Here is a 26,652-nt window from a genome sequence, read left to right on the forward strand (position 1 = left end):
CGTTCAGGGAAAACAATCAACACGACACGGTATACACGCGGGAGTACCCCAGGGAAGCATCCTAGGGCCCCTACTGTTTAACCTCTACATAAACGATCTCCCAACCACACACAACACAATGATGGCAATCTACGCGGATGACACAGCCATCCTTGCGCAAGATTGGAAACCATCAAACATTACGTCACGCCTACAGACTGCACTCAGAGTGGCCGAGCCTTGGTTGGAGAAATGGCGTGTTAGAGTAAACGTCGACAAGTGCGAAGCCGTTCTGTTCACTAAAAGACCGAAGCAACTGCGCAAACACCGCTACTGCAGACCAATAACTCTACATGCACGTCCAATACGTTTCCGCGAGAAAGTCAAATACCTCGGTGTCTGGCTGGACCGGAAATTACTCTGGGGGGACCACATACAACACATGACCAACCGAGCTAGCGCGAGGCTCAAACAGCTCAACAGGCGTAGCACACTGAACAGAAGGGTGTCGAGGTCCATGTACATGACACTTATCCGACCCCTGATGACGTACGCAGCTCCCGTCTGGGGATACGCTGCGCCTACACGCCTGCGCCGTCTGCAGCTCATACAAAACAAAGTACTCAAAATCATAAGCAATGCTCCACGATACACACGCATCGCGGACCTACACCGGGAATACCGACTTGAGACTCTCACGGAGGTAATCCACAAACTCACCACAAGACTATACAGAAACTCCAGACATTCGCAGAACCCGTTTATTCTGAATCTGGGGAACTACGACCACAACCATAGATGGAAACATAAAAGACCAAAAGACATACTTGCAAGGACATAACATCTATGGCCAAGCATACGCAAACATAACGGCACAGGCGAGCCCCTGTTAATCAGACGCATTTACTGGATATCCAGCTGTAATACACTGCCGAATAACTGGCACCACACAGGGAAGCCGTACCGTACACTGCATGCAAACAAGCTCCACACATCCCCCACACAGTGAGATGATCTATGGCCGATCTCCCACTACTGTATAAAGATCTTGATTGTTCCAGGAAAGTAGCAGCTGCAGCAACTGGGACACATCGCCATCGCTTGTCACGGTAATGATGCATGATACCTATACTAACAAATCCAACCTTGCATGAGCTATCGCAGCTAGTAAGCCACTACTGCTCTTACTACCCATCCCACTGTCGCAGAGGTTTTTTTCCCACGGCGCGAGCCATGGCACTTTTTTCCCTCTGCTCTTCAAATCGCTACCCTCACTCGCGTTTCGTCCACTATCTATCACCTGATGGATCGTGTTAATGCGTAGCCTTACCCAGACGCACGGACAACATCACAGCCCAGCATCCTGTGATCCACTTACTAGATAACTAACATGTTTACGGAGGTGACAGTAGAACTTTTGGTTTGGTCACCACGTTGGTGCGGGCGTGGAGGGGCCCCATCTTTTTTGTCAGAATGACAAAATTTGTACAGCAACTGGTCCTTCGTTGGGAGAAAGGTATTGTTCGCCAGTTTAAATAAGTTGACAGATAAATATGTAGACATAAAGACTAAAACTGTAGAACGATAATAAAAGTTTATTTTACTTCGAAAGCTTGAAGAGTATTCACGTACAAAAATTCGGAGGCATTAGTTTTGAGCGAGGGCAGTTCAATAAGTAATGCAACACATTACAGGTGGCAGCTCTGTACGGAGCAGTTAAAATGGCGTCTGTAACGGATGTGCGTTGCAAACAACGGGCAGTGATCGAGTTTCTTTTGGCGGAAAACCAGGGCATCTCAGATATGCATAGGCGCTTGCAGAATGTCTACGGTGATCTGGCAGTGGACAAAAGCACGGTGAGTCGTTGGGCAAAGCGTGTGTCATCATCGCCGCAAGGTCAAGCAAGACTGTCTGCTCTCCCGCGTGCGGGCCGGCCGTGCACAGCTGTGACTCCTGCAATGGCGGAGCGTGCGAACACACTCGTTCGAGATGATCGACGGATCACCATCAAACAACTCAGTGCTCAACTTGACATCTCTGTTGGTAGTGCTGTCACAATTGTTCACCAGTTGGGATATTCAAAGGTTTGTTCCCGCTGGGTCCCTCGTTGTCTAACCGAACACCATAAAGAGCAAAGGAGAACCATCTGTGCGGAATTGCTTGCTCGTCATGTGGCTGAGGGTGACAATTTCTTGTCAAAGATTGTTACAGGCGATGAAACATGGGTTCATCACTTCGAACCTGAAACAAAACGGCAATCAAAGGAGTGGCGCCACACCCACTCCCCTACCAAGAAAAAGTTTAAAGCCATACCCTCAGCCGGTAAAGTCATGGTTACAGTCTTCTGGGACGCTGAAGGGGTTATTCTGTTCGATGTCCTTCCCCATGGTCAAACGATCAACTCTGAAGTGTATTGTGCTACTCTTCAGAAATTGAAGAAACGACTTCAGCGTGTTCGTAGGCACAAAAATCTGAACGAACTTCTCCTTCTTCATGACAACGCAAGCCCTCACACAAGTCTTCGAACCCGAGAGGAGCTCACAAAACTTCAGTGGACTGTTCTTCCTCGTGCACCCTACAGCCCCGATCTCGCACCGTCGGATTTCCATATGTTTGGCCCAATGAAGGACGCAATCCGTGGGAGGCACTACGCGGATGATGAAGAAGTTATTGATGCAGTACGACGTTGGCTCCGACATCGACCAGTGGAATGGTACCGTGCAGGCATACAGGCCCTCATTTCAAGGTGGCGTAAGGCCGTAGCATTGAATGGAGATTACGTTGAAAAATAGTATTGTGTAGCTAAAAGATTGGGGAATAACCTGGTGTATGTCAATGCTGAATAAAACAACCCCTGTTTCAGAAAAAAAATGTGTTGCATTACTTATTGAACTGCCCTCGTATTTTCCACATACAGATTGAAAGGTCACTATTGCGCGAGCTGCTACTACGACGTACGTTATCGGCATACATACATGTATCGGCAACCGCAGCTGACTATGTATAAACACCTCACGTCGATGGCGCAGACCATTTGCGTGACTCATTGCGATCCGAGTACTGCGAACGTGTTTGTGCTTGCGCCAGGTCAATTTATGGAACTCGTTAGTCTTGCAGCGTGTCAGCGAGCCCCGCTGCGAGGCATATAAGGAAGGATCGTTGACAAATGGCTGCCTTGGTACTCAACCTGGCGACAACATATCTGTAACTTGTGGTGTTCCGCAGACATCTACGGCCACAGTCCAGGGAGAACTCGTTTTCTCCAAAGGCTCCATCTGCGACTTTCTTTTAAGACATCTGTTCGTAAGCACATCGCCAAAAAGTTAGTCACTCCTCTCCACTATTGATAATGCCTGCAGTTCGGCAAGGAAGAGAGTTTATTCAGCTACGCTATATCTACAGGGTGTTTCAAAAATGACCGGTATATTTGAAACGGCAATAAAAACTAAACGAGCAGCGATAGAAATACACCGTTTGTTGCAATATGCTTGGGACAACAGTACATTTTCAGGCGGACAAACATTCGAAATTACAGTAGTTACAATTTTCAACAACAGATGGCGCTGCAAGTGATGTGAAAGACATAGAAGACAACGCAGTCTGTGGGTGCGACATTCTGTACGTCGTCTTTCTGCTGTAAGCGTGTGCTGTTCACAACGTGCAAGTGTGCTGTGAACAACATGGTTTATTCCTTAGAACAGAGGATTTTTTTGGTGTTGGAATTCCACCGCCTAGAACACAGTGTTGTTGCAACAAGACGAAGTTTTCAACGGAGGTTTAATGTAACCAAAGGACCGAAAAGCGATACAATAAAGGATCTGTTTGAAAAATTTCAATGGACTGGGAACGTGACGGATGAACGTGCTGGAAAGGTAGGGCGACCGCGTACGGCAACCACAGAGGGCAACGCGCAGCTAGTGCAGCAGGTGATCCAACAGCGGCCTCGGGTTTCCGTTCGCCGTGTTGCAGCTGCGGTCCAAATGACGCCAACGTCCACGTATCGTCTCATGCGCCAGAATTTACACCTCTATCCATACAAAATTCAAATGCGGCAACCCCTCAGCGCCGCTACCATTGCTGCACGAGAGACATTCGCTAACGATATAGTGCACAGGATTGATGACGGCGATATGCATGTGGGCAGCATTTGGTTTACTGACGAAGCTTATTTTTACCTGGACGGCTTCGTCAATAAACAGAACTGGCGCATATGGGGAACCGAGAAGCCCCATGTTGCAGTCCCATCGTCCCTGTTCCTCAAAAGGTACTGGTCTGGGCAGCCATTTCTTCCAAAGGAATCATTGGCCCATTTTTCAGATCCGAAACGATTACTGCATCACGCTATCTGGACATTCTTCGTGAATTTGTGGCGGTACAAACTGCCTTAGACGACACTGCGAACACCTCGTGGTTTATGCAAGATGGTGCCCGGCCACATCGCACGGCCGACGTCTTTAATTTCCTGAATGAATATTTCGATGATCGTGTGATTGCTTTGGGCTATCCGAAACATACAGGAGGCGGCGTGGATTGGCCTCCCTATTCGCCAGACATGAACCCCTGTGACTTCTTTCTGTGGAGACACTTGAAAGACCAGGTGTACCGCCAGAATCCAGAAACAATTGAACAGCTGAAGCAGTACATCTCATCTGCATGTGAAGCCATTCCGCCAGACACGTTGTCAAAGGTTTCGGGTAATTTCATTCAGAGACTACGCCATATTATTGCTACGCATGGTGGATATGTGGAAAATATCGTACTATAGAGTTTCCCAGACCGAAGTGCCATCTGTTGTTGAAAATTGTAACTACTGTAATTTCGAAAGTTTGTCTGCCTGAAAATGTACTGTTGTCCCAAGCATATTGCAACAAACGGTGTATTTCTATCGCTGCTCGTTTAGTTTTTATTGCCGTTTCAAATGTACCGGTCATTTTTGAAACACCCTGTAACAGAAACTGCGCACTGGTGATTAGATACTGGAGACCTATACAGCTGCGGGGATGTTCTACATCGACATTCATACTCCGAAAGCCGCCAAACGGTGCGTGGAGGAGGGTACCTTGTACCAATGCTAGCCATTCCCTTTCCTTCTCCACTCGCAAATGGAGCACGAGAAAAATGACTGTCTGTCCTCTTCTTTATGAATCATTATTTCTCTTATCTTTCCGTCCTTACGTTGGCGGCAGTAGAATCGTTCTGCAGTGAACCACAAATTCCGATTCTCTAAATTTTCTCAACAGTGTTCCGCGAAAAGTTCGTCATTTTCCTCCATTGATTACCGTTTAAGCTCACGGAACATCTCCGTAATACTCGCGTCATGAACGAACCTGCCGGTAACAAATCTAGTAGCACATCTCTTAATTGCTTCGATGTCTGCCATTAATCTGATCTAGTGGGGATGCAAAATATTCGAACAATACTCAAGAATGTCTCCTTGATGGATGAGTTACACTTTCCCAGAATTCTCCCTTTGAACCGAACTCGTTCACTCATCTTCCCTTCTACCGACCTCACGTGCTCTTTTCAGTCCATATCGCTTTGCAACGTTACGCACAGATATTTAATCGACGTGACAGTGTTAAGCAGTGCATCACTAATACTGTAACCGAACATTATATGATTGTTTTTCCTTCTCATCTACATTAACTTACATTTTTCTAAATTTAGAGCAAACTTCCATTCATCACATCAACTACACTCCTGGAAATGGAAAAAAGAACACATTGACACCGGTGTGTCAGACCCACCATACTTGCTCCGGACACTGCGAGAGGGCTGTACAAGCAATGATCATACGCACGGCACAGCGGACACACCAGGAACCGCGGTGTTGGCCGTCGAATGGCGCTAGCTGCGCAGCATTTGTGCACCGCCGCCGTCAGTGTCAGCCAGTTTGCCGTGGCATACGGAGCTCCATCGCAGTCTTTAACACTGGTAGCATGCCGCGACAGCGTGGACGTGAACCGTATGTGCAGTTGACGGACTTTGAGCGAGGGCGTATAGTGGGCATGCGGGAGGCCGGGTGGACGTACCGCCGAATTGCTCAACACGTGGGGCGTGAGGTCTCCACAGTACATCGATGTTGTCGCCAGTGGTCGGCGGAAGGTGCACGTGCCCGTCGACCTGGGGACGGACCGCAGCGACGCACGTATGCACGCCAAGACCGTAGGATCCTACGCAGTGCCGTAGGGGACCGCACCGCCACTTCCCAGCAAATTAGGGACATTGTTGCTCCTGGGGTATCGGCGAGGACCATTCGCAACCGTCTCCATGAAGCTGGGCTACGGTCCCGCACACCGTTAGGCCGTCTTCCGCTCACGCCCCAACATCGTGCAGCCCGCCTCCAGTGGTGTCGCGACAGGCGTGAATGGAGGGACGAATGGAGACGTGTCGTCTTCAGCGATGAGAGTCGCTTCTGCCTTGGTGCCAATGATGGTCGTATGCGTGTGTGATCATGTGATGCATCTGACCCCAGGAATGTGTCAATAAAGTTTCCCCTTCCTGGGACAATGAATTCACGGTGTTCTTATTTCAATTTCCAGGAGTGTATAAATTGTCCTAAACTCATTCAACGACATCTTCCCGCACACCGCAACATCATCAGCAAACAGCCACAGGTTGCTGCTCACACTGTCTGCATGCAGACAATAAAAGCGGTCCTATCGCACTTCCCTGGGTACTCCTAACTAGTTCTATCTCTGATGAACACTCACCGTCGAGAACACCATATTAGGTTCGAAGAAGATTTTAGCCTCTGAGATGTAACAATCCACATGCTTCTTTCTGTGTCTGCATTGGGGCACCATGTCACGCGCAAACCGGTAATCCAGGAATACCTTTATATCCCTGATTCTTTTAAGACTAGAACCTTCATGCATGAAACAGCTTCAGATTTCTGATTAGTTTACAAATGACTTAATATGTTACATATGTGGCGTAAAACATGTAAGCGGGAAAACGGGAAGAAAAGGTTTGCAATTACGTTTAACGTTTCTTTGGATGTCGTTAAGCGCTCTCATTATCATCAAACACTAGATGAGTATAGTCTGCCTAACTTGGATTTCGTTTTAAGCCAGAACAATTTTTTCGGGCATCGCAAAAAAAAGGTTCAAATGGCTCTGAGCACTATGGGACTTAACATCTATGGTCATCAGTCCCCTAGAACTTAGAACTGCTTAAACCTAACTAACCTAAGGACATCACACAACACCCAGCCATCACGAGGCAGAGAAAATCCCTGACCCCGCCGGGAATCGAACCCGGGAACCCGGGCGTGGGAAGCGAGAACGCTACCGCACGACCACGAGATGCGGGCGCGGGCATCGCAATTGTTTATAACTTCATATCTCCTGAACTATGTCACACAAGATATAATTTGTAGGAACACTCATTAAAATGTACGGCTACCGTCTGCAAAATGTGTTGGGAACAGAGTTAGTAGTAAATAAGTAATGAATGAAAAAGTCGTCTCTGATGCTAAAGTTTTCTGCAGGAACAGCGAAAATGTAGGAACCGAAGTTTTTACTCTCTTACTCTTCTTTTCAAATATTATATGAGTGTAACCTTGGTATTTGCGAACAATGGATATAGCTGTTCCGCTGCCTTAAGATATATACGAGGGTTGGAACTCAAATAGTGGCAACTATTTATTCACAACCGATTCAAAAGAGTTATATGTTTTCACCTGTTACTCTCCTTCGAAGTAGTCACCAGCGTTGTGTAGAACCCGTTACCAGCGATGTGGAACGCGTAGTATACCGTTAGCAGAGCCTGTTCTGTTGATGGTGCGAATGGAGCGGTCTACTGCCTGTCCAACCTCTGGAACAGTTCTGAAGCTAATGCCACGAAGTGGTTCCTTTATCTTCGGAATCAAATCAAAGTAATAAGGACGTACGTCCGGGGAGTATTGTGGATCGTAGAGTACTTCCCAGTCCCGTCGATCGAACAGAGCAGCCACAGCTTGTGCTTTATGCGTCCGCGCATAGTCGTGCAAACTGATGAGTGGGTTGCGCAGAAAGTGTCGCCGCTTCTTTCGCAAAGCTGGTCCCAGGTGATGCTCCAAAAACGAACAGTAATACTGTGCACTAGCGGCCTGCCATGGAGGAACGTAATGCGTTAGGATAACACCATCACACTCTTACACAAGAATCACCATGACTCTAGACCTCTCCATTCGCACCATCTTCAGAACAGGCTCTGCTAACGGTATACTACGCCTTCCACATCGTTGGAAACGGGTACTACACATCGCTGGTGACTACTTTGAAGGACAGTAACAGGTGCAAACATGTAACTTGAGATACTATTGGATTTCAGACATTTTGCACATGAGAAAAGGGCCGGCCGAAGTGGCCGCGCGGTTCTGGCGCTGCAGTCTGGAACCGCGAGACCGCTACGGTCGCAGGTTCGAATCCTGCCTCGTGCATGGATGTGTGTGATGTTCTTAGGTTAGTTAGGTTTAACTAGTTCTAAGTTCTAGGGGACTAATGACCTCAGCAGTTGAGTCCCATAGTGCTCAGAGCCAACCATGAGAAAAGGACAGCCATCGAGCTGTAGTTTGTAATGATACTAAGCATGACAACGCGAGAGTAAAGAAACGAAATCTGTTTATAACGTGCGCCTATACCAAGATGCGCGGCCAGCGTTTAAAAGGTACTTTTAAACAGTATGACTCGCTGGGCGCAGATATTTAAAATCATTGCCGCAGCGCTTGATAGCAAGAAGCTGCGAAACTGAAGAAAGAACAATTTATCATTTGTTAGGAAAATTCTAGAGTCTTTATAGTTAGTTATACTTCTGGTGGCCGATATGTTAACATGTACTTCATTACCTTTGATGTTTGGTCGCCGACTTGTTAAGACGTGTTGTGTAGCACCCCTACAAGTTATATTTCATTTAGTGTGAAAACCCACGTTATCACCAAGAAAAAAAAAAACGCTTTTGTAAACCTTGTGACGATAAAAAATACTTACGCGCATGCCAGGACATTTAATTTTTACAAAATATCACATATACAAAAGAAGCGATTGTTGGACTGCTCCATGTATGAGAAAAACTTAAAAATGTAAGTTTTGTATTCATTGTAAATTTGTTAATGTTTATAGTTTAACGCCTTTGTTCGTTGAGAATATATTGATGCTTCACTGTACAGAAAATCTATGCTTATTCTTTTCTTTAAATTAACCACAAATAATGTTTATGTTTAAATGAACTTTGTTACAGGTTCGCTCTTTATCGCGGTGTCTCTATTGTATTTAGGAGACCATTAATGTGTTCAATTTCCGATCTGACAACTTTTTTAAAAAATTTCACTGTTTTGCATTTATTTCCAATTCTTTTTTTTTTATTATTCAAATACACTCCTGGAAATTGAAATAAGAACACCGTGAATTCATTGTCCCAGGAAGGGGAAACTTTATTGACACATTCCTGGGGTCAGATACATCACATGATCACACTGACAGAACCACAGGCACATAGACACAGGCAACAGAGCATGCACAATGTCGGCACTAGTATAGTGTATATCCACCTTTCGCAGCAATGCAGGCTGCTATTCTCCCATGGAGACGATCGTAGAGATGCTGGATGTAGTCCTGTGGAACGGCTTGCCATGCCATTTCCACCTGGCGCCTCAGTTGGACCAGCGTTCGTGCTGGACGTGCAGACCGCGTGAGACGATGCTTCATCCAGTCCCAAAAATGCTCAATGGGGGACAGATCCGGAGATCTTGCTGGCCAGGGTAGTTGACTTACACCTTCTAGAGCACGTTGGGTGGCACGGGATACATGCGGACGTGCATTGTCCTGTTGGAACAGTAAGTTCCCTTGCCGGTCTAGGAATGGTAGAACGATGGGTTCGATGACGGTTTGGATGTACCGTGCACTATTCAGTGTCCCCTCGACGATCACCAGTGGTGTACGGCCAGTGTAGGAGATCGCTCCCCACACCATGATGCCGGGTGTTGGCCCTGTGTGCCTCGGTCGTATGCAGTCCTGATTGTGGCGCTCACCTGCACGGCGCCAAACACGCATACGACCATGATTGGCACCAAGACAGAAGCGACTCTCATCGCTGAAGACGACACGTCTCCATTCGTCCCTCCATTCACGCCTGTCGCGACACCACTGGAGGCGGGCTGCACGATGTTGGGGCGTGAGCGGAAGACGGCCTAACGGTGTGCGGGACCGTAGCCCAGCTTCATGGAGACGGTTGCGAATGGTCCTCGCCGATACCCCAGGAGCAACAGTGTCCCTAATTTGCTGGGAAGTGGCGGTGCGGTCCCCTACGGCACTGCGTAGGATCCTACGGTCTTGGCGTGCATCCGTTCGTCGCTGCGGTCCGGTCCCAGGTCGACGGGCACGTGCACCTTCCGCCGACCACTGGCGACAACATCGATGTACTGTGGAGACCTCACGCCCCACGTGTTGAGCAATTCGGCGGTACGTCCACCCGGCCTCCCGCGTGCCCACTATACGCCCTCGCTCAAAGTCCGTCAACTGCACATACGATTCACGTCCACGCTGTCGCGGCATGCTACCAGTGTTAAAGACTGCGATGGGGCTCCGTATGTCACGGCAAATTGGCTGACACTGACGGCGGCGGTGCACAAATGCTGCGCAGCTAGCGCCATTCGACGGCCAACACCGCGGTTCCTGGTGTGTCCGCTGTGCCGTGCGTGTGATCATTGCTTGTACAGCCCTCTCGCAGTGTCCGGAGCAAGTATGGTGGGTCTGACACACCGGTGTCAATGTGTTCTTTTTTCCATTTCCAGGAGTGTAGGTCCCTTAGGTAATTTCATTGAAGAGTGTGATTGCGTGAAAGCAATCCGGGTTAAGAGGTCATTTGAGAAACTATTTTCGCGCAATCAATCTGTACGTCTCCTGAACACAATCGAGAACCGACGCATCGGCGATCATTAATTAATTTTTCTCTCTTTCCAAGTCGTACCCAAAAACGGCCAAGGAGAACTGCCGTGAGTACGCAGTCTAGTGTTAAAGGTTGCATTCTTTATCTTGTCGGCAAACATTGCCATAAATTATCATCATCAATGTTATATTTGGTTAAATGTGAAAAGCAAAAAACCTTTTAACGCTAGATATGGCGCCCGAACAGGGACTTGACTAAAAAACTAATCTGTTCTTTTTATTTTCATGCTACCATCTGGAGAAAATTGGAAGCCAATACCAGTGATACAAAATAGGACGCATATGCAGAAAATCGCAGTAAGAATCCACAACAGCAATAAATAGCAGCGCGCAAGACAACTAATGTGAGTACGATTTTTCATTACGTTTGAAGCTTTGCGTACCGAGTATTCAGTCGGCTCGTGACATTCACTCTCTACGCTTTTTTCCTTTTCCTCAAGCAATTTAATTTCCAAATTTGTTTCCTTTTGCTATTAGATCCGCCTCTATCACATCATTTCGCTTACAATAGTTAGAAATAGTTAGCAAGAATTTCCATTGTTGTGCAGTTTAGTGAATCACAATGACCGCTATCTGTGCCAGTTTCAGTGCTCTACAAGTGTTTTTCATTTATTTTATTACTCCCGTTGCCATATTGGCATTTTCGTGTGTCAGAGTTTCAATTGTTTGTAACGCGCAAGTAATATCTGAGAAATCAGGACGCGAAATCCTTGGCGCACCTGACAAGTGAAAATCATAATTTTAAAAAAATTACCTTTTCTAGCTCGTGCAGTGTAACTACTTTAAATTTACTATGACTGATGAGCAACCAAGGCAACTTAGACTGCGCGAGGGTGTCAACAAATCTCCTAGTGAGGGAACAACATTCGACGAAGCGACACGTGAGCTGTCGGCGCCACAGACCGCGTCGCAGTCACGTGAATGCTCGCTATCAGATATACTAAAACTGTTTGCTGATATGAAAACCAGTTTTGAAGCAAACATGGGTAATCTTGGAACGCAAATCAGTCAGTTAGCAAATCAAAGTGACAGCAGGTTCAACAGTTTAGAATCAAGGATAGAGGACACTCAAGTGCGAATGAACAATATTAATTCTGTTATTACCGACATCCAAATACAAATCAAAAATTCGAATGACACCATGGAGGAAAAAATTAAAGCCATTACCACTGCTTACGCAAGCGAGCTAAACGCAAGCGTACACGCAAAAATTGATAGTGTTCTTTCGATGGTGGAATCCGCCGAGACCAATATTGGTAGCAAGTTCACAGATATGCAGGCCCAAATAGATGTGTGTAAATCAACTGCGAGTAACTCTTTGAAACATTACAGTGATGTTTCAAAGAGAGTAAGCCAATTGACAGAAGGTGTCAGCCACGTTGGCGAGCGAGTTGAAGACCTTGCTCAGCAAATATCCGATGTCAATATTGACAAAAAGATCGCAGATGTCAATACCGGTATAAGCAATACACTTAATAGGGAATTTGAAGAGTGAATGCAATCCAAAGACAGTACATTGTCAGCAAGGTACACGCTGAACTAAAGGGTACGGTTAAATCTTCTACAGCAGAAATCTTAACCGCTCCCGGTACTTCTGGTGACACTTTAACCAGTGAATTAGGTGAAATCAGACGAGCATTTAGCCACGATCTTCCGGAATGGAAACGTCAGCTAAGCAATGATATAGATCAACTGAAACGACAAGTTACGGAATTGCAAGGTGACAATCAAAGTGAGTATTCGCTACCGCCAGAACACGATAATCGTCAATATCCTGTGTGTCAGGTATAATTCTCACCAACAGTAAATAATACGCGTGACAAAACTTCCACGTCACGTAGTCATGCCGATCAACTAACACGCGTTGAACTAATGCGAGACGAGAGTGTGCAAAAACACAGAGTTTTTCAGCCTTTTATACCTGAAAAACGAAATATACATCCCATGGTATTTCTAAAATCATTCACAGGTGCTTTTCCAGAATCATGGAACGACAGGCAGCGAATACAGTTCATCTTAGGTTATGTACACGGTGAAGGGTCAATTTGGGGTACAGAAATAATAGACAAATGTCACACCTATGCAGATTTTGAAAAGCATTTTTTGAATAAATTCTGGAGTTTAGGTATAAAACAAAGACTCCGAAAGGAAGATTACAACGCCGAACCTTTCAACGCCAAAGGAGGAGGTTTGAGACGTTATTTTGAAAAATATTTACGTAAAATTCAGTATTGGGACACGCCCATTTCAACCAAAGTTGTAATCATGATCTTAAAGTCAAAACTTCCTGTGTCAATCCTCAAGAGAAAAACTAGTTAATGTGAGTGAAGAAGACCTAGAAGCCTTTCTTTCTGTTCTTGACAATTTGGATATGATCTATGAGGATGTGCGTGCGAGCGCGCGGAATAATTATAATAATGGACCGCCCGCTCCGCAGCAGCACATAAATTGCGTCAATGGAATGTCGTACCAACATAACACGGGACAACCAAACGCTCAGCCTTACGGCAATCATAACAGTTTCAACCGCCGTAATGGAAAACAATATAACAAATATCCACACCAGAAGAGATACAATCCGATTTATCAAAACACACAGCAACAATGCGGTAATTCACCGATTAATCACAACGGTAATTACCAGTACCAGAACAACAAGACGAATAATGGAAATCGTCACAAGGGAAAGAAATGGAACAATTACAACGGACCACAACAGTACAGTCAGCCGAGTCACTTCAATCCCTCTCATTTTTCACAGCCGAAAAATGTGACATTTTCTCACCAACCCAACCAACAGTTCAGGAACAATAGTCAGGACAATTCGTCGCATGCTTTTCCTGACACCGCCGGTCATAATAGCCAAGGAAGTCCGACCATTTTCTACACACAGGCGAACCAAGCACCAAACGCGATGTCAAATACACTCCTGGAAATTGAAATAAGAACACCGTGAATCCATTGTCCCAGGAAGGGGAAACTTTATTGACACATTCCTGGGGTCAGATACATCATATGATCACACTGACAGAACCACAGGCACATAGACACAGGCAACAGAGCATGCACAATGTCGGCACTAGTACAGTGTATATCCACCTTTCGCAGCAATGCAGGCTGCTATTCTCCCATGGAGACGATCGTAGAGATGCTGGCTGTAGTCCTGTGGAACGGCTTGCCATGCCATTTCCACCTGGCGCCTCAGTTGGACCAGCGTTCGTGCTGGACGTGCAGACCGCGTGAGACGACGCTTCATCCAGTCCCAAACATGCTCAATGGGGGACAGATCCGGAGATCTTGCTGGCCAGGGTAGTTGACTTACACCTTCTAGAGCACGTTGGGTGGCACGGGATACATGCGGACGTGCATTGTCCTGTTGGAACAGCAAGTTCCCTTGCCGGTCTAGGAATGGTAGAACGATGGGTTCGATGACGGTTTGGATGTACCGTGCACTATTCAGTGTCCCCTCGACGATCACCAGTGGTGTACGGCCAGTGTAGGAGATCGCTCCCCACACCATGATGCCGGGTGTTGGCCCTGTGTGCCTCGGTCGTATGCAGATCTGATTGTGGCGCTCACCTGCACGGCGCCAAACACGCATACGACCATCATTGGCACCAAGGCAGAAGCGACTCTCATCGCTGAAGACGACACGTCTCCATTCGTCCCTCCATTCACGCCTGTCGCGACACCACTGGAGGCGGGCTGCACGATGTTGGGGCGTGAGCGGAAGACGGCCTAACGGTGTGCGGGACCGTAGCCCAGCTTCATGGAGACGGTTGCGAATGGTCCTCGCCGATACCCAAGGAGCAACAGTGTCCCTAATTTGCTGGGAAGTGGCGGTGCGGTCCCCTACGGCACTGCGTAGGATCCTACGGTCTTGGCGTGCATCCGTGCGTCGCTGCGGTCCGGTCCCAGGTCGACGGGCACGTGCACCTTCCGCCGACCACTGGCGACAACATCGATGTACTGTGGAGACCTCACGCCCCACGTGTTGAGCAATTCGGCGGTACGTCCACCCGGCCTCCCGCATGCCCACTATACGCCCTCGCTCAAAGTCCGTCAACTGCACATACGGTTCACGTCCACGCTGTCGCGGCATGCTACCAGCGTTAAAGACTGCGATGGAGCTCCGTATGCCACGGCAAACTGGCTGACACTGACGGCGGCGGTGCACAAATGCTGCGCAGCTAGCGCCATTCGACGGCCAACACCGCGGTTCCTGGTGTGTCCGCTGTGCTTGTACAGCCCTCTCGCAGTGTCCGGAGCAAGTATGGTGGGTGTGACTCACCGGTGTCAATGTGTTCTTTTTTCCATTTCCAGGAGTGTAACACGCAATCAAGAGATGCACAAGTCGTATGGGGTACGAACGCAAATTTTCGACCTGGTACGTCGCAAAATACTAGTCAAGTAGAAATAACTGACATTTCAGCTCCATCCCAGTCGGAAAACCATTAGTAGCTTCTTTATGCCTCCACGGGGAAGCTGCGGACCGAAATTACAACAACCTGAAGTAACATTAGACGACAAGTTAAGACAAGCTCTCATATCTTTAACCACTCATGCCAACCTAAGAAAAAAGGCGCATGACAAACACATTATCAAAGTCTTATCGTATCGTATAAATGAACGCGTGCTATTAAAGACCCACTTCAAACCATCTTCGATTCATTATACGAATCGCAAGTGGCAGCACTTGTATGAAGGACCAGATATTATATTAAGAAAGCCGCACATTGGTTGCTATCTATTAGCTGACCCTGTATCTGGACGAATAAAAGGATTGTTTCATCACGCAGACTTGAAGAAATACCGAGTCAACCATTGAAAATATCTGTTAAGTTCAGCTGCTAAAATAAAATATACACACACTATAAGTTGTCATACAATGTGTGAAGTACTAACGTATGTAAGAGTAATGCACAGGACTAACACTCTGTCGACCTGCCACAAGATAAGTAATTTATATGGGCACCTGAAGTAAAACACATTTATTGTAGGAGAGTAAGATTTGCCTTAGATGTAAGTTAGTTTTAAGTTAATTGAGATATGAACGGCCACAGCCGAAAGAGCTGACAAATAAATATTGTAGTAGGGACGTACTAAGTGCCACCTGCTACCACTAGTTTTAAGTATAGCAAAGCTCTCTCCTCTTGAATGAAATAAATTAAAATGATCATTCAGACCAGAATGATTGCTCGTAGGTAAAAAAAAATTGATTAAGGTCGCTTACTCTAATGAGGTAAATGTTATGTGATGCATAAGGAGTGTGTGACAACAAATTTTATGAGACCATCTATGAAACGCAGCAGGCAAAAAGCAGCAGCTTAGCATATAAGAATCAAGTAAGTCAATAACGATCCAGATAGCAGGAAAGAAGTGCGCAACTCAATTATTTTATTATAATACGGAGAAAACCGTATAGGCTCATAACAATTTTACGGCACAGTGCAGCTGAAATACTTACGAAGATCATTTATAAATAAACTAATTTAGTACTAGAAATATCTATTTCAGGTCCTCGAAATACGACGATTTTTTTTTTGTAGAAAACAAATTTCACGATACATGGAACGGAAGATAGTTAACAGACACAGTTCACTGCTAATGCATGGTTTAAGTAATTTGAGACATGCATAGAAAACTGTTTAGAGAGCTGGATCAGACGACACTGAAACTACTGTATCGATTTAATTATACTATTTGTTATGAAAAACTAAGGTGATAATAATTTATGTTAAGCTCATCATATGATACGTCATTAACACTGTGTCTTCAAATCTCTTCACTCCATAAAAGTCTTTTGTGTTTTCCTCTAGCCAGTATCCTTACCATCCTACCTTATCCAGTAGAGAAGTGAATTTTGCGAGCTGGTTGCATGATTGATACATACTGGCTATACGAATGGATAGTCGTGACACATTGGTTGTCGATGGGCTATGCTTATTCTCCGCAAATTGCGAGTTCAATTAAGATTTGTTATGTGCAATTGCACGACAGGGAACACCAAGCTTCCCAATTTCCCAACGGTAGTTTGAACACGAACTGTTCATCACGTAAACGAAGCCACATTGACTATGTCTTCAAACTAACAACGTAATAGAGAGAAAATAAAAGAGCTGAACTTGCGGAAAGAGTAACTATTGCAAAAAGAAAAGAATAACAAGATTTCGAACAAAGTGTAAACCTAAAGTGCCTTGGAAGCACAAACTACGCACAAGAGACACGCTTTTCGTCAGGCCTTGTAGTCACAGAGACTAAATATTTCTTCGTAAATAATTTTTAGACATGATATGTATACTAAATGTTAACTGTACTTTGTAGTAAAAATGCAGTCAGTAATAAATGGACACGTATATGCTGCTGTGTGTGAACCGACTATAGACAAGTAATTAATGGACACGTATAAAAGTGGTGCGTGTGAACCTAACATGACGACCAAATAAATGTGAACACGAATTAATAATAACGTGTGAACTGGAAAGGTGATAACTCCAAGGACACGTGTAAAATACCGCGTGTGAAGTAATGTTATAAGAACTTGTACCACGATGTAGAAAGCCGAAGAGTGAAAGTGAATAAGTGTTGTACTTAACCACAAACGGTACTGTACGCCTTTCCACGGACACATTCTTCGAAACAGCTGCGGGAGTCGCCGCATCTGGCTGCTTCCGTAATCCAGAGTCGATGAAAAATTGTGTAAAAACTCACACCACGGCTAGTAGACACCAAACGCTCTGCTTCTCGCAGAATACTGCTGCTAGCGTTGTGGAACTGTCAAGTTATTATCACGTGATTGTGACCAACGGACGTAACACTGTGTACGCTGAGCGCTCAACAATCAATTTTTCTTTGCACAACGAGCGCGGATGCCAAATGTGTTTGAAATGCATTTAAAATAAAATATGATAAAGCAATGAATTAAGCACTCATGTATCTTGTGAAATCATAAAGACACTAATCGGAAGAGTCTTAAGCTCGATTTTGACAATTGCTACCGAATTTACTGACCAGGCCGAGTAATGACGAAAACGTGTCGAACCAAATAAAACCAGAAAAATAGATAAATATGAGAACTAAGCATTCCTAAGAGAATGAGACCTTATGTACATAAACAATTGTTATTCTTACCTAATCCAATTTTCTTTTAGACTAAGTTATTAGTAAGTAAGCATATTCTAATATAGATTATTTTCTGTATTTTTCATGTACGAAAACATAAATGGAAGCACGGACATGTGTCAAGTGAAATAGAGACCGCCACCATACGCCTCAACATGTTGCAGAACCAATCTTCCCGTTCCTGACCCACGACGTATTTCCAACGCAATATCACACCCCGACAACTACTCCAACTTCCACAGTGAAAGTGATGCCCTACTTTTCCTCCACTGTGAAAGTGTAATCAACTTCCCCACTCAAGTGCTGTGCTATCATTTATACCCGAAGTTCTACCACTCCCAGTGCAACTCAGACCTACCCAAGTATAGTGAAACATTTTTTTTGCAGGTCATGAAAGCCACAAATAAGTAAAGTGCTACATATTTACTGCAAGAAATCTTCGACGAAACAACGACAAAAATATTCCTGTGATATGTCATTGTAAAACAAGAATGTCAATTTTTTGTAACATATTTTTTTTTCCAGGCGTGCACACACCACCCAGACTTCCTGCGAAGTCAAGTAATTTATTTCATTGTTATTTTTTAATATTTATTATGCCATGTATAATTTATCTATGTATGTGTATCTTTATCTTAATTTCATTCTCTTTTACCGAGAAATGAACATTTCTTATCCTTGTACAATACATTAGAAAGAGCACAGTTGAATAGTCATGTAGTTACCCTATGGACAAATTACTATCAATTTCAGTCGTACGAATATACTTACCTGATACTCTGTATGATAACCACTTTGCCTGATGTAGTGTGTAAAATCTATTGTAAAGAATTTTTGCAAGTAATACTAACTTGTTTCACGAAAGCAATAATATCACGACTACGCGTGAGTCGCGATGATCCTGACGGAGTCATCGCTCCTCACGCGGGAAGCAATGTGATATTATTGGATTTCAGACATTTTGCACATGAGAAAAGGACAGCCATCGAGATGTAGTTTGTAATGATACTAAGCATGACAACACGAGAGTAAAGAAACGAAATCTGTTTATAACGTGCGCCTATACCAAGACGCGCGGCCAGCGTTTAAAAGGTACTTTTAAACACAATGACTCGCTGGCGCAGATATTTAAAATCATTGCCGCAGCGCTTGATAGCAAGAAGCTGCGAAACAGAACAATTTATCATTTGTTAGGAAAATTCTAGAGTCTTTATAGTTAGTTGTACTTCTGGTCGCCGATATGTTAACATGTACTTCATTACCTTTGATGTTTGGTCGCCGACTTGTTAAGACGTGTTGTGTAGCACCCCTACAAGTTATATTTCATTTAGTGTGAAAACCCACGTTATCACCAAGAAAAAAAAACGCTTTTGTAAACCTTGTGACGATAAAAAATACTTACGCGCATGCCAGGACATTTAATTTTTAAAAAATATCACACATAAAAAAGCAGCGATTGTTGGACTGCTCCATGTATGAGAAAAACATAAAAATGTATTCATTGTAAATTTGTTAATGTTTATAGTTTAACGCCTTTGCTCGTTGAGAATATATTGATGCTTCACTGTACAGAAAATCTATGCTTATTCTTTTCTTTAAATTAACCACAAATAATGTTTATGTTTAAATGAACTTTGTTACAGGTTCGCTCTTTATCGCGGTGTCTCTATTGTATTTAGGAGACCATTAATGTGTTCAATTTCCGATCTGACAACTTTTTTACAAAATTTCACTATTTTGCATTTATTTCCAATTTTTTTTTATTATTCAAATAGGTCCCTTTGGTAATTTCATTGACGAGTCTGATTGCGTGAAAGCAATCCGGGTTAAGAGGTCAATTGAGAAACTATTTTCGCGCAATCAATCTGTACGTCTCGTGAACACAATCGAGAACCGACGCATCGGCAATCATTAATTAATTTTTCTCTCTTTCCAAGTCGTACCCAAAAACGACCAAGGAGAACTGCCGTGAGTACGCAATCTAGTATTAAAGGTTGCATTCTATATCTTGTCGGCAAACATTGCCATAAATTATCATCATCAATGTTACATTTGGTTAAATGTGAATAGCAAAAAACCTTTTAACGCTAGAATCTCTTTTGCATCGGTTGTGAATAAATAGTTGCCACTACTTAAGTTCTAACCCTCGTACACACTTTCTAACTGTAATACTTGTCTTTCTGAATTAATTCTTTTACGTAAGATTGTACATCTCAATGGGTAAATTGTTGTTGTTGTGGTCTTCAGTCCTGAGACTGGTTTGATGCAGCTCTCCATGCTACTCTATCCTGAGCAAGCTTCTTCACCTCCCAGTACTTACTGCAACCTACATCCTTCTGAATCTGCTTAGTGTATTCATCTCTTGGTCTCCCCCCACGATTTTTACCCTCCACGCTGCCCTCCAGTACTAAATTGGTGATCCCTTGATAACTCAGAACATGTCCTATCAACCGATCCCTTCTTCTGCTCAAGTTGTGCCAAAAACTTCTCTTCTCCCCAATCCTATTCAATACTTCCTCATTAGTTATGTGATCTACCCATCTAATATTCAGCATTCTTCTGCAGCACAACATTTCGAAAGCTTCTACTCTCTTCTTGTCCAAACTATTTACCGTCCAGGTTTCACTTCCATACATGGCTACACTCCATACAAATACTTTCAGAAATGACTTCCTGACACGTAAATCTATACTCGATGTTAACAAATTTCTCTTCTTCAGAAACGCTTTCGTTGCCATTGTCAGTCTACATTTTATATCCTCTCTACTTCGACCATCATCAGTTATTTTGCTCCCCAAATAGCAAAACTCCTTTACTGCTTTAAGTGTCTCATTTCCTAATCTAATACCCTCAACATCACCCAACTTAATTCGACTACATTCCATTATCCTCTTTTTGCTTTTGTTGATGTTCATCTTATATCCTCCCTTCAAGACACCATCCATTCCGTGAAACTGCTCTTCCAAGTCCTTTGCTGCCTCTGACAGAATTACAATGTCATCGGTGAACGTCAAAGTTTTTATTTCTTCTCCATGGGTTTTAATACCTACTCCGAATTTTTCTTTTGTTTCCTTTACTGCTTGCTCAATATACAGATTGAATAACATCGGGGAGAGGCTACAACGCTGTCTCACTCCATTCCCAACCACTGCTTCCCTTTCATGTCCCTCGACTCTTAAAACTGCCATCTGGTTTCTGTACAAATTGTAAATAGCATTTCGCTCCCTATACTTTACTCCTGGGGCCTTGTTTCGACTCAGGTCTTTCAGTGCTCTGTCAAACTCTTCACGCAGTATCGTATCTCCCATTTCATCTTCATCTACATCCTCTTCCATTTCCATAATATTGTCCTCAAGTACATCGCCCTTGTATAGACCCTCTATATACTCCTTCCACCTTTCTGCTTTCCCTTCTTTGCTTAGAACTGGGTTTCCATCTGAGCTCTTGATGTTCATACAAGTGGTTCTCTTATCTACAAAGGTCTCTTTAATTTTCCTTTAGGCAGTATCTATCTTACCCCTAGTGAGATAAGCCTCTACATCCTTACATTTGTCCTATAGCCATCCCTGCTTAGCCATTTTAAACTTTCTGTCTATCTCATTTTTGAGACGTTTGTATTCCTTTTTGCCTGCTTCATTTACTGCATTTTTATATTTTCTCCTTTCATCAATTAAATTCAATATTTCTTCTGTTACCCAAGGATTTCTACCAGCCCTCGTCTTTTTACCTACTTGATCCTCTGCTGCCTTCACTACTTCATCCCTCAGAGCTACCCATTCTTCTTCTACTGTATTTCTTTCCCCCATTCCTATCAATTGTTCCCTTATGCTCTCCCTGGGACTCTGTACAATCTCTGGTTTAGTCAGTTTATCCAGTTCCCATCTCCTTAAATTCCCACCTTTTTGCAGTTTCTTCAGTTTTAATCTACAGGTCATAACAAATAGATTGTGGTCAGAGTCCACATCTGCCCCTGGAAATGTCTTACAATTTAAAACCTGGTTCCTAAATATCTGTCTTACCATTATATAATCTATCTGATACCTTTTAGTATCTCCAGGGTTCTTCCATGTATACAAACTTCTATCATGATTCTTAAACCAAGTGTTAGCTATGATTAAGTTGTGCTCTGTGCAAAATTCTACCAGCCGGCTTCCTCTTTCATTTCTTACCCCCAATCCATATTCACCTACTACGTTTCCTTCTCTCCCTTTTCCTACACTCGAATTCCAGTCACCCATGACTATTAAATTTTCGTCTCCCTTCACTATCTGAATAATTTCTTTTATTTCATCATACATTTCTTCAATTTCTTCGTCATCTGCAGAGCTAGTTGGCATATAAACTTGTACTACTGTAGTAGGTGTGGGCTTCGTATCTATCTTGGCCACAATAATGCGTTCACTATGCTGTTTGTAGTAGCTTACCCGCATTCCTATTTTCCTATTCATTATTAAACCTACTCCTGCATTACCCCTATTTGACTTTGTGTTTAAAACCCTGTAGTCACCTGACCAGAAGTCTTGTTCCTCCTGCCACCGAACTTCACTAATTCCCACTATACCTAACTTTAACCTATCCATTTCCCTTTTTAAATTTTCTAACCTACCTGCCCGATTGAGGGATCTGACATTCCACGCTCGTATCCGTAGAACGCCAGTTTTCTTTCTCCTGATAACGACATCCTCTTGAGTAGTCCCCGCCCGGAGATCCGAATGGGGGACTATTTTAGCTCCAGAATATTTTACCCAAGAGGACGCCTACAGGAAGGTTAAAGAGACCTTTTGAGAAAAGAGAACCACTTGCATGAATATCAAGACCTCAGATGGAAGTCCAGTTCTAAGCAAGAAGGAAAGCAGAAAGGTGGAAGGAGTATATAGAGGGTCTATACAAGGGCGATGTACTTGAGGACAATATTATGGAAATGGAAGAGGATGTAGATGAAGATGAAATGGGAGATAAGATACTGCGTGAAGAGTTTGACAGAGCACTGAAAGACCTGAGTCGAAACAAGGCCCCAGGAGTAGACAACATTCCATTAGAACTACTGGTAGCCTTGTGAGAGCCAGCCATCACAAAACTGTACCATCTGGTGAGCAAGATGTATGAGACAAGCGAAATACCCTCAGACTTCAAGAAGAATATAATAATTCCAACCCCAAAGAAAGCAGGTGTTGACAGATGCGAAAATTACCGAACTATCAGTTTAATAAGTCACAGCTGCAAAATACTAACGCGAATTCTTTAGAGACGAATGGAAAAACATGTAGAAGCCGACCTCGGGGAAGATCAGTCTGGATTCCGCAGAAATGTTGGAACACGTGAGGCAATACTGACCTAACGACTTACCATAGAAGAAAGATTAAGGAAAGGCAAACCTACGTTTCTAGCATTTGTAGACTTAGAGAAAGCTTTTGACAATGTTGACTGGAATACTCTCTTTCAAATTCTAAAGGTGGCAGGGGTAAAATACAGGGAGCGAAAGGCTATTTACAATTTGTACAGAAACCAGATGGCAGTTATAAGAGTCGAGGGATATGAAAGGGAAGCAGCGGTTGGGAAGGGAGTGAGACAGCGTCGTAGCGACTCCCCAATGTTATTCAATCTGTATATTGAGCAAGCAGTAAAGGAAACAAAAGAAAAGTTGGGAGTAGGTATTAAAATTCATGGAGAAGAAATGAAAACTTTGAGGTTCGCCGATGACATTGTAATTCTGTCAGAGACAGCAAAGGACTTGGAAGAGCAGTTGAACGGCATGGACAGTGTCTTGAAAGGAGGATATAAGGTGAACATCAACAAAAGCAAAACGAGGATAATGGAATGTAGTCGAATTAAGTCGGGTGATGCTGAGGGAATTAGATTAGGAAATGAGACACTTAAAGTAGTAAAGGAGTTTTGCTATTTGGGGAGCAAAATAACTGATGATGGTCGAAGTAGAGAGGATATAAAATGTCGACTGGCAATGGCAAGGAAAGCGTTTGTGAAGAACAGAAATTTGTTAACATCGAGTAGAGATTTAAGTTTCAGGAAGTCATTTCTGAAAGTATTTGTATGGAGTGTAGCCATGTATGGAAGTGAAACATGGACGATAAATAGTTTGGACAAGAAGAGAATAGAAGCTATCGAAATGTGGTGCTACAGAAGAATGCTGAAGATTAGATGGGTAGATCACATAACTAATGAGGAGGTATTGAATAGAATTGGGGAGAAGAGGAATTTGTGGCACAAGTTGACAAGAAGAAGGGACCGGTTGGTAGGACATGTTCTGAGACATCAGGGGATCACAAATTTAGCATTGCAGGGAATCGTGGAGGGTAAAAATCGTAGAGGGTGACGAAGAGATGAATACACTAAGCAGATTCAGAAGGATGTAGGTTGCAGTAAGTACTGGGAGATGAAGAAGCTTGCACAGGGTAGAGTAGCATGGAGAGCTGCATCAAACCAGTCGCAGGACTGAAGACAACAACAACAAAAACAACAACAACCGATCTGATAACCCATTTACGTGGGACTATTTTAACAACTTTTAAATAATTAATTTCAATCAAAATAATTAGAGTTTCCTTTGCTTTTAACTTTCATAAGTAGTTAGTTTCGCGGTAGCTGTCTCACGCTGCTCCATGCGAGGCAGAAATTTTGTTATCGAATTGTGGTTCCGAAGCTCAAATGCTATTTTGCCAGTTGAGCACCTGAGATGCAATACTGCGGTTGAGGGCTTGTCAAACGAGGAACGAATTTTTTGAACGAGGTGGTTTCTATCTTGGAAGATGGAGTGATCCCAGCATATATACCACGGACATATAGAAAAAGGGACATTTACACTATCCATATGTTACCGGTTAAGTGCTTCAATGGGCGACAAACGGGTGGGTTCTGGTGATCGCCAGAATCTTGCTGATATTCGTCCTGAAGAAGACGACTGCAAAATGGGTCGGAACGCGTCATTTCAGTTATTTTAGTCTTCTATTTTAGAGTTTCATATTGACGCAACATAACAGTCACAATGAGTTTATTCAAGAAGCTACGAAGTGAACTGAAGCTGAAATACGTTAAACAGTCAGCAGCCCAAAAATAATCACATCAATCAGATCACCGTGACGTTCTGATCAACAAACTGAAATATTTTCGTGTTATTTCGATAGTGAAGAGATTGTGGAACTTTTACCGTTCTGGGCATCGAACTGTGACTTGTTTCATTTAAGACTGTGTTTTAACTTCTGATCAATTAATACTGAGTGAAATAGTAAAGCAGTGGTGTGCTGTATACACAGTTAGTTTAGTAGCTGTCATCGGTGGAAGTGCTAAATCAGTGTCCATTAAACTTATCAACCTGGCAAGTTGTATCCCTCTCCTCTTGAAAACCGTTGAGAGCTTTATTTGTATTTTATTTTACCACAAAACAAGCCGGAGCAGCTGTGGAATTTCATTATTTATTAAACTAAAAAGGCATATGACCGGGTTCCTAGGAGGAAGTTATTGTCTGTTCTACAAGATTATGGAATAGGAGGCAAACGTTTGCATGCAATTAAAGGTCTTTACATGGATAGTCAGGCAGCAGTTAGAGTTGACGGTAAATTGAGTTCATGGTCAGAGTAGTTTCAGGGGTAAGACAAGGCTGCAACCTGTCTCCACTGTTGTTCATATTATTTATGGATCATATGTTGAAAACAATAGACTGGCTGGGTGAGATTAAGATATGTGAACACAAAATAAGCAGTCTTGCATATGCGGATGACTTAGTTGTGATGGCAGATTCGATTGAAAGTTTGCAAAGTAATATTTCAGAGCTAGATCAGAAATGTAAGGACTATGGTATGAAGATTAGCATCTCCAAAACGAAAGTAATGTCAGTGGGAAAGAAATATAAACGGATTGAGTGCCAAATAGAAGGAACAAAGTTAGAACAGGTGGACGGTTTCAAGTACTAGGATGCATATTCTCACAGGATGGCAACATAGTGAAAGAAGTGGAAGCGAGGTGTAGCAAAGCTAACGCAGTGAGCGCTCAGCTACGATCTACTCTCTTCTGCAAGAAGGAAGTCAGTACCAAGACTAAGTTATCTGTGCACCGTTCAATCTTTCGACCAACTTTGTTGTATGGGAGCGAAAGCTGGGTGGATTCAGGTTACCTTATCAACAAGGTTGAGGTTACGGATATCAAAGTAGCTAGGATGATTGCAGGTACTAGTAGATGGGAACAATGGAAGGAGGGTGTCCACAATGAGGAAATCAAAGAAAAACTGGGAATGAACTCTATAGATGTAGCAGTCAGGGCGAACAAGCTTAGATGGTGGAGTCATGTTACACGCATGGGAGAAGCAAGGTTACCCATGAGACTCATGGACTCAGCAGTAGAGGGTAGGAGGAGTCGGGGCAGACCGAGGAGAAGGTACCTGGATTCAGTTAAGAATGATTTTGAAGTAATAGGTTTAACATCAGAAGAGGCACCAATGTTAGCACTGAATAGGGGATCATGGAGGAACTGTATAAGGGGGGCTATGCCCCTGACTGAACGCTGAAAGGCATAATCAGTCTTAAATGATGATGATGAAGATGATGATGATGACTAATTAACGAGGTCGCAATAGCCATCTTGCAGCAGGTCAGCAATCACAGAGAACGACAGA

This window comes from Schistocerca cancellata, chromosome 1 (genome assembly GCF_023864275.1).
Source record: "Schistocerca cancellata isolate TAMUIC-IGC-003103 chromosome 1, iqSchCanc2.1, whole genome shotgun sequence".
Lineage (NCBI taxonomy): Eukaryota > Metazoa > Arthropoda > Insecta > Orthoptera > Acrididae > Schistocerca > Schistocerca cancellata.